Raw genomic sequence first — 16,422 nt, 5'->3', positions numbered from 1 at the left:
TCTCATGCCTACTCTTCAACATCGCTCTGGAAGGTGTGATGCGACGAGCCGGGCTCAACAGTCGGGGAACGATTTTCACAAAATCCGGCTAATTTGTGTGTTTTGCAGACGACATGGACATTATTGCAAGAACATTTGGAAAGGTGGCAGAGCTGTACACCCACCTGAAACGCAGCAAAGGTCGGACTGGTGGTGAATGCCTCAAAAACAAAGTACATGCTGGTAGGCGGAACCGAACACGACCGGATCCGTCTGGGTAGTAGTGTTACGATAGACGGAAATACTTTCGACGTGGTGGAGGAATTCGTCTACCTCGGATCCTTACTGACGGCTAACAACAACGGGCTCCAGAAGAAACTGCGGTCGAAAAAGATTCACCCACGCACCAAATGCACTATGTACAAAACGCTAATAAGACCGGTGGTCCTCTACGGGCACGAGATATGGACCATGCTCGAGTAGGACCTGCAAGCACTCGGAGTTTTCAAGCGACGCGTGCTAAGGACAATCTTCGGCGGTGTGCAGGAGAACGGTGTGAGGCGGAGAAAGATGAACCACGAGCTCGATGCACTTTACGGCGAACCCTGCATCCAGAAGGTGGCCAAAGTCGGAAGGATACGGTGGGCAGAGCATGTTGCTAGAATGCCGGATAACAACCCTGCAAAGCTGGTGTTTGCAACTGATCTGGTTGGCACAAGAAGGCGTGGGGTGCAGAGAGCACGATGGGCGGACCAGGTGGAGCGTGACCTGGCGAGCTTTGGGCGTGACCCACGTTGGAGAGCTGTAAATCGAGTATTATGGCGGCAAATTATTGATTCAGTGTTATCACTTCAGTGTTATCATGAATTTGATGTTGAACTAAATAGATGAATTTCCGGCATCTGAACCATGCGTTTCGACAAAAGTACAAAGAAACATGGGTAATTCTCACTGAAACCAAGCCGCCATTTACATAGTCAGAGAATTCAAATGTTTCTTGTAGAGATGAGGCAGCCTCGGACTGAAAAGCTCTTTAATAAAGACATCTATCTATCTAAATGTTTGTTGCTTATTCGCAGGAACATGGTAAAAAACCCGGATTGATCCACCTAGTGGTGATAGTGCCTTTCTCGTCGAATATGTACTCATGACGTTTCCGTTGACGTGAGCTGAAATGTTCCTGAATCATGAGAATACTTAGAATTTTATCAGAGCCATCATTGAATTGACTTTGATGGCACATATTCCGACGTATATACGATGAACAATAGGCAGAGCTGAAAAATATGAGACCTCTCAGTTGACAGCTTGACCTCCTTCACTATCACTGGAGGCCGATCAGCACCAAGACGATACAACTTTTTCACAAACACAGATACCTTAACGATTTTCGACAAAGTATTTTCTATACACTTCTACACACGCTACATTTTATTATCATTGGCTACAAGATGCATGTAAAATTTGACGAAAACATGCAAGTAACTGAAATTTTTCATACTGAATCCCATTCAACCTTCAACCACATTACAGTGCGTGAGGGAGCAACCAGTCGCACAAAAATTTTACGCAGTCATTTTAGACGCGAAAGAGAATTGAAAAAGTTTGTTCGGAGTTATTACGATTAAATTTTAATTTTTCCATACAACGTTAACCCATCTTTCTGCATTATTACACCTCAGGAATCTGAAATGGTGTGATTGGATGAGATCGTCTTAGTTTTGTCAAGATATCTATCGCTTGCTTTAATTTTTCTCATTTTTGAATTCCGACGAAGCACCCAACGCTAGTTTTGGAATACTACCGGTAGTTTCTTATGTGGTCTGAGACTATTTTCTTGCTTAACTGCTTACCGTTCATCAGGTTATCGGAAAATCCGCGATATGACGTGTCGCATGCATGGGTTTGGTTCGCTTTTATATTTGGCCACTTGATGGCTCACGGAACACTCGGAACCGGTTTCGGAACACCATCGGTTGTCCCAAATATGGTCTGAAACTATTTTCTTGCTAACCGTTCAACAGGTTACCTAAGGAGCCGCGATTTGATGTGTCGCATGCATGTGTTTGGTTTACTTAAATATTTGGCGGTGGAGCGGGCCTGGTTTGATGGTTAGAACACTAGACTATCATGCCAAGGGCCTGCACACTACGATTCAGATGTTCCAGCTCAGTAATTTTTTCATTGAGTTCAGTATTTTTTCCATCTTTTTACTGAGTTTTCAACAGCAGATATATCTCGGTATACTCGGTAATCGTATTTACCGTTCACCAGTAACGATTTTTACCGTGTATCAGTAACTTTTGACAGTTTATTATCTGAGCTCGGTAGCTCATTTATAGGATATCCGCAAAAGAAACAACCGAGCGTACCGAGTTAAATCTGCTGTAGAGAACTCAGTAAAAAGGTGGGAAAAATACCGAGCTGATCTTAGTGTGTGGGATCGAACCCCACTCCCGACATATTCACAAAACGTAGGTTCTTCCTTTGGAAGTGAAGGGAAGGGTCCCGAGATGAACTAGCTTCGAGATAAAAATCTCGTTAATAAAGGCAAAAAAAAAAATTTGGCCACTTCCGGAGGGAACCCGGAACCGGCTCCGGAACACCACCGGTTGTCTCAAATATGGTCTAAAACTATTTTTTACTAACCATTCATCAGGTCGCCTAAGGAGCCGCGATTTTAAGTGTCGCATGCATGGGTTCAGTTCACTTTTATATTTGGCCACATCTGGCGGGACATACGGAACCAGTTCCGGAATACTACCGGTAGAATCTTAGGTTGTCTGAGACTATTTTCTTGCTTCTCATTCATCAAGTTATTGAAAAAGCCGCGACTTGATATGTCGCATGCCTGGGTTTGCTTCACTGTTATATTTGGCCACTTCCGGCGGGACCTCCGGAACCGGTTATGGAACACTGGAAGTTTCTTATGTGATCTGAGACCATTTTCTTGCTAACCGTTCATCAGGTTATCGCAAAGGGCGCGATTTGACGTGTCGCTTGCATGGGTTTGTTTCATATTTATATTTGTCCACTTCCGGCGGGACGCCCGGAACCGGTTCAGGAACACTACCGGTTCAGATATGATCTGAGACTATTTTCCTGTTAACCGTTCATCAGGTTATTGAAAAAGCTGCGATTTGATGAGTCGCATGTATGGGTTTGGTTCACTTTTATATTTGGCCACTTCTGGTGGGACCTTCGGAACCGGTTCCGGAACATTGCCGGTTCAGATACGGTCTGAGACTATTTTCTTGCTTACCGTTCATCATATTATCGAAAATGCCGTGGTTTGATGTGTCGCATGAGTGGGTTTGTTGCATTTTCATATCTAGCCCCTTCCTGGGGTACCGATCCGGAACGCCTCAATGGCCATAATTCCGGAACGGCTATACCGATCCGAACCATTTTCAATAGCAAACAATGGGACCAGATTCCGCGTCGAATGAACCGTCGGTCATTAAAATCGGTTGAGATTTACTGCCGAAAAGTGACGTGAGTTCGTTTGTACACATACACACACATACACACACATACACACACACATACACACACACATACACACACACAGACATCACCTCAATTCGTCGAGCTGAGTTGATTGGTATATGTGACTCGAATCTCCGGGCCTCCTATCAAAAAGTCATTTTTGGAGTGAACATATAGCCTTTCCAGTACACTTAGTGTACGAGAAAGGCAAAAAGATGGAATTCATTTTGATTGGGTTAACTTGATGGACCCCTCGCTTACCAAGGGGGTTGAAAATGGAACATAAATGACGGTTTTTAATCAAATGCACCTAATTTATCGCGTAATATCTTAAAATTTTACGATGTGACTTATTCAGAACTTCGGTTAAGGGAAAATGTAGGCCTCTCATTTGAAGTTTTTTTTTCGAAGTTATGTTGTTATTTCAGGCCAAACATTTCAATAGGTCCTATCTGCATTTGAGAGGCTCTCTTTGTTTACTTTCTCTTTCAATTATTGCAATGTAATGGTACACTTTTCAACTATTTTTGCAGTACAAATCAAAAGACGATTGTTTTGACCATCGTTCAATGCAAGGAGGTAATCAAAATACAAATAAACAGCTGAGATATTAATGAAAGAGAGAGAAACCAAAGAGAGCCTCTCTTTTGCGGATTGGACCTTTAGACATGTTTGGCCTGATTTTCAATTTTATTACAATGGCGAAACTGGATGCATTTTCTCATTTCTGTGGTTTTTGACTTTTTAATAATTAACGGAGAAATATTTTCAAAATCGCTTTCCTTACAAAATTAGAGGAGGATCAAGGTATCTCCTGAATTTTTGCCGGTTGAAAAAGTTAATCAGATTTCCAGGACCCTTTTTTCGATTTTTTTAAATGGCTTCTGAAAAACATGAATAACATTATCAACCAGAAAAAAATCAGGACACGCCTTGATCCTACTTCTGAATGTGTATGGAAACCGATGGAAACCTGCCACAGAATTAGAGGGTAGGGTAAGGTAAGAGTATGATGCCATTTTTCAAACTTTCATCGTTTTCAATGCTAACCATTCTAATTTGTTAGGCATTTCTAGTGGTAACAGCAACTATATAATATTAGCTTGATTCTTAAGTAGAAATATTTACGAAACCAATGCATTTTCATCGTTAATTTTTTTCATTAACTAATGGAGCACTCCATAAGTTTCTAGTTACTCTGGTTAAGGCTATGGATCGTCAATTCGGAGACGACGGGTTCGATTCCCGTTCCGGTCGGGGAAATTTTCTCGACTCCCTGGGCATAGTGTATCATTGTATTTGCCTCACAATATACAAATTCATGCAACGGCAGGCAAAGAAAGCCTTTTAATAATTAACTGTGAAAGTGCTCAAAGAACACTAAGTTGAAGCGAGGCAGGCCAAGTCCCAGTAGGGACGTGGAGCCAAAAAGAAGACGAAGATGAAGAAAAATAGAGCAATATTTGTTCATGCACTTGTAGAGGAAGGTTTCAAGTATCACCTGATTTTTTTTCCTATCGGAACCAAAACCCTTTTTCCTCGAAATTTGGTTTGCTCTGTTATTGAATAGAAAATCTAAAACCTAAAAATGGGTAAAGGCATCCAGTTTCGCCTTAACGACTAGGGTAATTTTCCAATTGTTGCACAGCTAAAAACTCGCTTATTGTTGCACACTCCATGTTATTCTTATGGGGTGTGCAACAATTGGCGAATTTTTAGCCGTGCAACAATTGGAAAATTACCCTACATATAAAAATAATGTCTAACATGGATAGTGTTGACATAAACAACCATACGCCTCCATTTGTTTTCTGAAGCTCCTTGTAAACACATGGCTAATAATAAGTAAAATCACCAGAAAACCATAATTGCAAGCAAGAACAAAAAAAAAACAGAAGTTGCCAAATTTTATTAGGCAATCAAAACAATTTTCGTGGCTTTGCTTGTCCTGCTTCTAGAAGGATGTTTCATGCAACCATATCTTGACCATAATGGTGAAATCATATTCAGAAATCGATTTATGAGTTGGTCTATTCAAGCCCTTTTTTCAGTGCTTTTTATGCCGGGTTATCCTAACTCTGAAAATGGTCATAAAGCATCACGTCGAGCAGGCTTTTCATTCCCCTATCGGTGCAATCACAAACTTGAAGAACTCATAGAATCGGATCTAAAACAGGTAATGCTCATCAAGTGAACTGGTGCGGAACTAACGGCAAACTCGGTAGGATATAAATGAGTAATTTATCGATAGCTTTTTCGATTGAATCGGAGATTAAACTCATCGGCGATTAAAACAATGAATTGCGTGACATAATCGAGCAAATCAAAGATTTAATTCATTCGTAACCAATCATAAATTCGGGAGCTGTTTGATTTTAATCTTCCATAATAAATGGAACATCAAACCTTTGTTGGTCCCTCCCGAGTGAATGCTGTTTTCGGTAACCATCGCGAAATAGCAATCATAAAAACGTGGCGTGTTACCATCTACCATCGGAAACTCAATGGATCTATATATAGTAAGTAGGGACAATGGAAATTCGCGATTTCGCGGAAGCCGCGAAATCCGCGAAATTGGCCTTTGGGCGCGAAATGTTAGAAATCCCGCGAAATGCTGCGAAATTTGACAAAATTGTGAAAATGTCTTATAATTTTCCATCAATTTCAATTTTTTAAACATAAATTGACTGATATCTTTTGATAATGGTAAGTTATACACGACTATGTATCGCATAATACAAGTTTACTCTATTTTCAATGTATGCTTCTTTTCTAATTTTTAGTCAAATATGTTACTTTTGCGATGAATTCATGTTTAGACCTCTGAAAACCAAGTTAACTATTTATTTGCCATGAAAAATTAGAGTTTTATTTAGCAAAACGGTCAAAAATATGGGACCGCGACAGTGCCGCGAAATTAACAATAGTTGCTCGCGAAATTTAAGAAATTTTGCCGCGAATTTCCATTGTCCCTAATAGTAAGGTATACCCGGTATACCTTACTATACCCTGCTGATCAAGACCCGTTTTCGGAGATGCAGAGATTCCCGGTTTCCTCACCAACGGTTGTTTAGCTAACATTTCTTCCCTTCCTTAATGACCGCAAGGACATGGCCGATTTCGAAATTGACATACTTATGTACAGCATTTATGTTTGATGAAGAACAAAAGAAAAAAAACAATCAAAATGATAACCAAGGAAGCGTTCAAATAAATTCCTCACGCTCTCAGTCGATTTTTTCGTTAACCCCATCATGCCATCACTATGGTCCGTATATCACTTCAGATTACCCTACCCTGGAATAATCCTTAAAGAGATCACGGAGGTCACTTTGCGCGCCGTGACCGACGACCGGTCAAAGTGGTGACGGGTAATAATAATGGATTAAACTTTTGCGTAAATTGAAATTTTAATTTCATTTAATATTAATTACCGCGCTCGGTTACGATCCCCCCATAGACTTTTGGCGAGGACGAACGAGCTCGGTCGGTGTGAAAATCAATTTAAATTTAAATTCATTGTTGTTGCCCTCGTTGTCGTTGTCGTTGTTGTTATTGTTGTTGTTGATGCGGAGGATGAAATGGCCATCAGGCTCGAGCGCCAGTGCCAAACGGCAGAACAAATCGTGAAACGGAAACGCGCCATAACGTTAAAAGTGAGAGATTCTTCTTCACCAGGGATGCAAAGTTAATTACCTGGAAAGAATCACCACTCCTCCCCACCCCCTCAGGAATTCATAAACACAAGGGACCAAGTCGCGTCGAGAGTATTTACCCACAACCAGTGCCATTTGCTGCGTTGTTCCGATTTTCCCCATCAGCAGCAGCATTGAAAATCTCCTCCACAAGAGCATCAACTGAAGTGTCGATTAAACAGCAGGTGTCGACTGTCGACCGGCTGACTGGGCTTGGGCGACCAACGAGGAACGATGGCATCACGCTCCTACCCACTTGACGCCGATTTGGGGTGGTAAAATGGTTTTTACATACCTATATCTTTTGAATGACTGTTGCACTTTCAAATATGAGAAATATAGGAAACTCTGTGCAAAAGCACAGTACTTCTTCGCCGCCGATTGTTTTTCGGCGCCCACCGCTTACGCCGCCGAACTCCAATTTTTTACGCCGATCTCAAAAACGCATTGGAAAATTATATTATTTCTCGATTTATATCATTACAATATTTCAAGCAATTCATTGGAGTCATCTGCATGCATGGTATTTGTAAGATCGTTTTCAGCGATGTTCAATTTTTATGGTCCAAATTTATAACAGTTCTGAAAATTTGGAACGCGAAAAATAGATCAAATTACGCTCAGTTCCACCGGTAGTTGTTTTAAATTCTAAACTTCTCATGTCACGTCAACGATGTTTTTAAAGTGACAAAGTTTGTCCTTTGAATTAAATCGAGTTCACAAATATACCGGGGGCTCCAAGATAACTGATGGCTGTAGAAAGAATCTACGGATTCTGAAGATCGAATAAAATGCTAGTGATTCTAAAAAACATGTTTTTGTCGTGTTCGTCTCCAGAAGAGATGAAATTTCTCCAGCAACTCTTTTGAGGATTCTTCCAACAGTTTCGCCAAGAATTTCGCTAGGATTTCCTCCGGGAACTCTAGAAGGTTCTTCTGGAATTTCGAGAGTTTCCTCCAAGACATCCTCTAGGAATTTCTCCGGGCATTGCTACAGAAGTTTCACTAAGACTTTCGCCCGGCACTTCCTCAAGGAGCACCTCCGGGAATTCCTACTTGAGTTCTTCAACGAGTACATCCGGGAATTCTTTTACGAATTTCTACAAGAATTCCTTTAAGAGTTCACAGAAAATGCACTGGAAATATCAGAAGTTTACTCCGGTAATTCCTCTAGAAGTTCTTCCGGCAATTTCTGTAGCAGTTCCTCCTGGAATTCTCCCAGAAGTTTGTTTAAGATTTCTACCTGAAATTCTTCCAGAGATTTCTCCTCGATGTTCTAGAAGTTCCTGTGGAAATTTCTCTAGGATTTCCTCCACGAATTCCTCCGGGAATTCCTCTACGATTTCCTTCGGGGATTCCTTACAATTTTTTTTCGGGGATTACACTAAGAGTTTCACCGTGAATGTCTCTAGAAGCTCTGTGAATTCGCCTGGAAGTACATCTGGGAATTCGAACATCTTCGGGAACAACTTTCGTTTGGAAGGTTCATTCGGGAATTCCTCTAGGTGTACCTACGGGAATGCCTGTACGAGTTCCTCCGGGAATTCTTTTAAGAGTTTATTCGGAAAATCCTCTAGAAGTTCCACCGGGAATTTCTCTAGAATTTCTTCCGGGAATTTCTCATTCACCATAACAATTATTTAAAGACATTAAAAAAAAAAATAAATAAAAAAATAACAAAATTATAAACATGTCATTGAATCTTCAACTCATCATTTACTAAAAAATAAAACACTGATATTGATTAAGGACAAGGTATTTGGAGTACATTGCTCAAAATTTCTAGAGCACCGTTTTTTAGAACCGTTGAACGGATTTGGATAAAAATGCATCACGCTGTTGACAACCACTGAACAATTAGCGTGATGCATTTTCATCCTAATCCGTTCAACGGTTCTAAAAAACGGTGCTCTAGAAATTTTGAGCTATGTACTCCAAATACCTTGTCCTTAACGGAATTAAAAAAAAAATAAAAATTATGGCCACGCCGTTTCACGCCGCTGTCGTTGCCGCCGAAAATGCATTCGGCATCACGCCGATCACGCCGCCGCTGCCGTCCAAAAAATTGCAAAACGCCGCCGCCGACCCATTTCAAATCGGCGCACACCTCTAGCCTAAACAAACACGTTTCTGTCGATTTTGGGCCTTCCGGAATCCACCCACGCATCTCACCGCCAGTGAGAATTTCAGCACTCCACCTTCGCGCTTCTACTCGGATACTCCCAGGCAGCGGATCTATCCTACTTCCCCGACGTAGGAAGTTCTTCCGAAAACCGCCCGAGAGCCATTTAGCTGCACACCATATTCGCTCCGACACAGGTAGTCCCCGAGGACGGATCTACCATACGCCAGCACTTATCGTTACGTTTTTCTACCCTGCACTAGTATGGTTGCACATATTCTGGTTTTCAAAGTAGCTATCGAGAATTCTGCAAAGGTAGTCCGGATCTGGAACCTTCATTCCATAGAGCTCTTCAGCGATGGCTTCCCAGCTTGCGCTGTTAAATGCATTCTTTACATCGATTGTGACGACGGTTACCCCGCCGTTCTTTCGCCCTCGCTTTGTCGGCCGTAGCCGTCTTTTTTTCTTATACACCATAAGGGGAAAATCTGCTCAACAGACACCCTAACAGGAAGATTAGGGTAGTGCCTGCCCATGATCGCATAGTCGACGTAACCACCATTGACAATGTCAGCATTCTCAAGCCAATATCTATCACATGTGCATAATTGTGACCAGTGACCAGATATCAACATGAAAGAAATCTTAAACTTTCCATTGTTCATTGTTAAAATTTCAAAAGTGTGTTGAAAACTACAGTGGCACTTACATCAACCGAATATGGGCAGTGGGGTTAAAGCCGTCTTCTACAACAATAGTAAAAGCCAGGACTACACTCTCTTCGACCCACTAAACACATTCCTATGGGCGCCAAACCTTTCGTCTCTTCGGAACCACCAAGAAGGCATTGCTTCAGAGAGGGGCCAGTGCGCATCGCACCCTCAAGGTTAGCTGCGTAGCCTAGCAGCAACGAACATCAATGACTCGCTTTGGAGAGTCCATTGCGGTAGCAAGCTGGCGCTTAGCCAGTTTCCCGAGTGGTCTTCACCACTCCCTTTGTCCTCGGAAGGCGGCCAGGGTCAACCCCGCCCGCGCCCAATTGCTTGGCAGACATCAAGAACTGATGCCCACATGCAACCCGATCTGACCTGCCCGTAAGGAAGGATATCACTACCCTTCAGGCCCTATCAGATGCACCCGAAGGTTGCAGACAGCAGGGTCTCACCTGCCCCGACCCTTGCCGGGGACCCCTTTCCAACCGCGGGCTCGAATCCAACCCAGTAGACCGACGCCACGACAGCAACGCTACCGGGACTTCCTCTCCGCGGCCATTTAATCGCTGTAAGGATCGATCTCGACCGCAGGGCACCGGTATGACCTACGAAGCCGACTTTGAACCCCTGGACCACCTCTTGTACTGCATCTGGACTAGCCGTGCTCTGAGTCCACGCGCCACCTCCTCTGTAGCTCCCAGACGATATGGGTGATAGCCGTTGAAACGGCGTTCCAGCCAAACTCATCTTTACACATCCTCTGGACAAGATTGTCCGGAGTTGTGTCCTCTCCGCATGTGGCAAGCATACGGTCACGCATTGGTGGAAAACGCGGGCACACGAACAAAACGTGTTTCGCCATTTCCTCTAAACCATTGCACACTGAGAATTCAGAAGAATCCGCATGCCCGAAACGGTGTAGATACTGTCGGAATCAATCATGGCCTGAAAGGACTTGTGTCAGGTGGAATGTTACTTCCCCATGACGCCTATTAATCCAACTATCTACCCTCGGTATCAACCTATGGGTCCACCTTCCTTTGGTGGAACTATCCCACGCGCGCTGCCATTTGACTATAGAGGCCATCCTGGCAGTTCTATGTACGCCAGGCCGCCATTCCTAAGTGTGGACGTAGCAACACTAGCCAGCAGCTTGCGCTTACTGGCGTACACCGCAGAGCTATTGGACATCATCCGGGACAGTGCCGCAATAGCTGAGGAGGCTTTTTACAGGCATAATCGACGTGGCTACCGAAGGTAAGCTTATCGTCAATCATCACGCCGACTCACCCACACTGAACTCTGCCAGCTGCTCCGACTCCCGGTTGTTGAGAACCATCACCTCAGTCTTGTGCTGTGCCAGCTCCAGTTTCCTAGACCGCATCCACGCCTCCACAACCTTGATCGAGTGGTCGGTAGTCAACTTCACCTCCTCGATCGTTTCACCGTAGACTTCGAGCGTAATGTCGTCGGCAAATCCAACAATCTCCACTCCCACTGGGTACTCAAGCTGTTTTCGGTGGCTTCCGCTCTCTGCATCAGTCTTCTCCAGTTTCTTATGGCTGACCCAAGGCTACCTTGGATTCTTAACACGAGATCCTTCGTCCGTGTGCACGGTATGTCTCTTGTCGACGGACTCACGGAGCTCGTACGCTTCAGTTTTAGCAGCTTCCACCTTCGATTGCTTTGGAAGTAAATTCCATGTGCTTCACAACTGCTGTTGCTGCTGCTGATCGCACAGCTCCTGCTCTCCCTTCTGCTGCTCGTACAGCTCTTGTTCCTGAACCTGTTGCTTCAGCTGCTGTTGTTGCTTCTGCTGGTTTTGTTCTGTTGGCGACCTCACAAGACCACCTCTTGCGAACGGGTTCACCACGCCTTCGTCGTTGATGGTGTTGTTATCGTTATCTTCCTCCATGATTTAACCCATCTTTGACATTAGGGTCATTGTTGACCCGAACCGTACACTACGCCAGCGAGCTGTTCCCAATGTGAAAAGGAAGGTTAAGGGTCCCCCTCTGTCAGGGATCTTAAACTGAGCCTACTTTCCACCAGCTAAGGTGGCGAGTTTTGAACGTACTAGGAGGCCTGCCACGGTTTTAATGGGACGGGGGTAAATGTACCATTGGCATTGGCCGAAATGCCGTTTTCGAATGATGTCACCAATTCTAACTAAGGAAGTGGAATAGTATGGATACCAGCTCCATAGCGTCGTGTTGATTAAATATTTGTAGATATATAACTGGTATCGGTCCTAATCTGCTCATCGGCGCGCCTTCTTTTGAACCACCTGTTGAGGTTGCCGCTCGGTCAGGTGGAACAGTATGGAATATAACTGATCCTGAAGTGTCCTTCAGTAGGACCTTTTTTGGTTCCAAAACCAGATTTCCGTTTACTGTGTCCGAGTGCACGCAACGATTTGGGTTTCCGTAAGGTGCCAAATCTAACAGTAAAGGATTGCCATTGTTTCTCTGGCTTCTATCCATAATCACCTAGGAGAAGATCTCGAGCATTTTTTTTATCTGTAAGTATTAACGAGATTTTTAGCCCTAGGCCGAAGGAAGAACTCACATTTTGCGAGTTTGTCGGGAGTGGGATTCGATCCCAGGTCCTCGGCGTGATAGTCAAGTGTTCTAACCATCACACCAGGTCCGCTCCACAAGAGATTTATTTTTATACCGTCAAGGCGCCATTCACCGTCGGGGCTCCATTCACCGTGTGCCTGCGAATATTTTTTCGTTATTTCCATATTACGATTGAATGGTATGACAGTTTTCCTTCAATTTCACCAATACAACGCACAGTGGCCGGAAGCCGGACAAAACCTCAAAAATCGACTTCAATATTTTATTTTTCTAATATTTTTCTTCCATTTTAGATACTTTAACTAAGAAAACCCCAAATTTTCAAGTCATTTGGTCGAAAATTGAGTCTTGTGGAGTTTTTCAAAGTTGGAGTTTTATGAGCTACAATATTAGTATTTATTGTCTTTATTTTTTGAGCTTCCTTCATGAGTTCGTTGTAAAAGTTAGGAAGACTTCAATAATGTGACAATATTTTTTGTGTTTTTGGGTATGAATAACCATTACATTTCAGAGATTGTTTGGAATCCAATCACAAAATTATTATGTTTTTACAATATGCAAACATATTGACTTTTATGAAATTTTGGAGAAAAACTTCGTATTAAAGAGATCCAGTACTTGTTTAGGAAACATCAGAAAACGACGCCGTATCCCGGATCTGACGTGCAATTTTGTCTAGTTTTTGGCTATATAGGTCACCGTTTGCGCATTTTTGCGCTAAGAGCGAAAATTTTTTTTTTTTTTATCAGGTCACAATGGAGCCGCATGGTTGTAGAGAAAGTGATATTGTTTAAAGTTTAAATTTTATCTTAACATAGGTCAAATTGACTTCAGAATACTAACAATTTAGTGTAATTTTCATTCTTGTAAGAGACATTCACCAAGTCAGATGGTCATAAGGGGGGGATGGGGGTGTCTGATAATGTAATGGCCACAGCTTTAATATTTTTGTTATTATTTTTTTTTTTCAAATATTATTTTATTTTTTGACAGAAAAACACAAGAAGGTGGGTGCTCCAGTTAAAAACAGTAAGCTGGAGAGGAAAGGAGTGATGACTAAGTATAAATAAGCCTTTATTTTCTTAGATACTACCCACATGTTGCTTCACCAGATACAACTAACTCTTTTATCCTTCAAAATAAAAGAAAGACAAAAACAACTGTGAAAAACATGTAAAAATAACTACAATCCATTGCTCATTGATTTTTTTAAACTGGTCGTTTCATCTTAATCGTTAGAATTGCTCAACAACCTTGGAAGCAATCTCTTCACGAACTTCTATCGAAGTTTCAATATATAGTGACACAAATTCGTTGACATCTACGTGTTTCTTTTCTACACGCACATCGCAACAGTTCAAAGCAACAATCATCTATAAAATATAAAAGAAATTCACAATACGGTGTTTAACTCTACGTTAAATATTTTTCTGCGTAAACGTCGCGATCACCAAGGCAATCTTTGAATATTTTAATCGCAATTTTATGAAACGAACATTTTAGGCTCTTTAGTAAAACCCCTTATATTGTTTTTTTAAACTTGAAGTTTTATTGTATGTTATTCATGCAGTTTCGTTAAACATATTTCTCCTGAACGACAAACAGAATGATAAAGATTTTGAAAATATTTGCTGGAACTCTACTGTTCATAAATATGATTAACGATCTCTGATGATCGTTTATCAAAAACTCCCTTCCCTTGCGAATATGAATTGCCAATTCTTTATAGATAGGGTTGTTTCGGTTGCTTCGACAAGTGATAGCAGGGATCGATGTACCTTACAACCCAAACTCGGAAGAGCATATATGAAGTTGTTGAAACGAGATTGATAAAAAGCAGTTCAAATTTTACGCAGTTCACTATATTAGAATATCTGACCCCATAACGATTGAATTAACACACCTTCGTGCACCCACCGTAAAATGTCACGTGGTCTATGGGCAGTCCCTGAGAATAGACCACGTCTTGTCAGCCAACATTGGATTGATCCATTGAAAGAAAACGTAGGTAAACGATTTTTTCTAATGATTTATGTAGTTCTGAAGATTTTGGACCACCCTAACAGCAACAAATACATAATTATAGTTTATTTCAATACCAATATATGATTTAAGAACTCCCAAATTAAAAGGTTAGTCAAAACCTACGCTTAGAAAGCACATCGTGATAGCTTATTATCGATTATTTTTACATGCTTTCCATATTCAGCAGGTTTCAAAATTTTGAACCACCCTAATATAGTAAAATCAAAATATATGATAAGTACCATATCACAAATAGATTTAGGGAACTAAAATCATCATAACCTGTGAAATTTAGCAATTTAGGTTAACATTTGAGGTTTTGTCCGACTTTTGTATGGAGGCCCGCCACTGTGCAACGTTGTATTGGTGAAATTGAAGCGAAACTGTCATACCAGTCAATCGTAATATGGAAATAATGAAAAAATATTCGCAGGCACACGATGAATGGAGCCCCCACGGTGAATGGCGCCTTGACGGTAAGTCAAGAATCACGATTTGAACTAAAAATAATGTAGAAAAACTGACCTCCATCTGACCCAAGGGTTATTGAATGATGCGTTATCAAATCTAGATCAACATGTCAAAGGGGGGAAGATTATAAATTTTCAGCAATTTTCAGCTATTTAGGGGTCCATTGTTGGTTAAAATACCCTATATGCATTTCTCCAAGAGTTCATTCTGGAAATCCTTCTTTGTGAAAAGTTTATGTACCGACTCCATTACGAACTAGAGTTTATGACTTTATCGTAAATATCTGGAAAAGTCCATTTTCCTTATATGGATGTTTCGAAGCTGTTTCTCAATTTCATATGATGCCACAGTATTCTATGGCCGCATTCATCGGGCTACCGCCTCGTGGAACCTGAAGGGCCAAAAATCGCATAACAATGGAAGAAATGGACCGTAAAATAAACTGTTATCAACACACCATATTTGAAAAGCCTCGTCAACATCCCTCGGGCCTACCGCGTCGCGTCGGAAATTGCACCTTTTCGTCGTCATTGACGATTGTGAAGGCAGGCAAAATGAGCGAGCCTGAGCGAGCATATTGAGTGTAGGGAGGGTCACTCATTCGTGCACCCATCATTCCCGTGTGCAAACACCTCAGCAGCCGGTTGGTCGGGGTGGAAATGTTGGATGGTTAATTTTCAATGCTCATCATTCCACACGGGTGGAGTCAGTGATAGTGAGGGGTGGGACAAAGCGGAGGGGCACCCATCCCCGTGGAGTGTGGATAGCGAACCAGTTCCGTCCGCCGTTTGACGATAAGCAAACACAAAAGGGCTGCGGCCATAAAAAGAGGATCCTGGTGGAATGCGATTTCACCCCTCGTCCTGGAAAACCGTTTACTTTTCAAACATTTTGATGCCCTTATCCTGGGCTCTGGGAGTTTACTGTGCGCAAACATGAGCATGAACGAGTGTGCAAAAGGGAAGGAGAATAGCTGAGCGGAAGGGAAGAATTTTCATTACGATGCTTACAAATAATGATTTTAATGGACATCTTCACCCGGGTTTTGTTAATAAAAGACCTTTCCAGGAGTGGGAGTGAATGGGCTAAGAGAGACATTGACCTTCAGGTGAAACGGATGTTTTTTAGCGCTGGTTCAGTAACGAGAAACATACATTTCAGTAAATGCTGGAAATTAATAGGTGTTTAGAAAACGATATAACGATAATTAAGCGTCATTCTTTTAAATAGATTTTCTTCTTTGCACAACATCCCAACTGGGTTAGAGCCTGCTTCTCAGTTTGTTCCCAATTAACTTTTAACTGTTGTAATTAAAATAAGTGGCACTTCACCTAAACTAAACCAGGT

General features: G+C 42.0%; 2 protein-coding genes across 3 annotated transcripts in view; one reads left to right on the top strand and one right to left on the bottom strand.

The window, feature by feature from the left end:
• Positions 1-16,422, top strand: part of LOC134290779 (uncharacterized) — a 483,651-nt gene that overhangs the window by 67,750 nt on the left and 399,479 nt on the right. The gene's annotated exons all lie outside the window — the stretch shown is intronic.
• The window catches only part of LOC109412930 (Ig-like and fibronectin type-III domain-containing protein 1), a 692,650-nt gene that overhangs the window by 555,504 nt on the left and 120,724 nt on the right, over positions 1-16,422 (bottom strand). The gene's annotated exons all lie outside the window — the stretch shown is intronic.

Source organism: Aedes albopictus, chromosome 3 (genome assembly GCF_035046485.1).
Source record: "Aedes albopictus strain Foshan chromosome 3, AalbF5, whole genome shotgun sequence".
NCBI lineage: Eukaryota > Metazoa > Arthropoda > Insecta > Diptera > Culicidae > Aedes > Aedes albopictus.
This window is presented reverse-complemented; position numbering and strand designations above follow the sequence as displayed.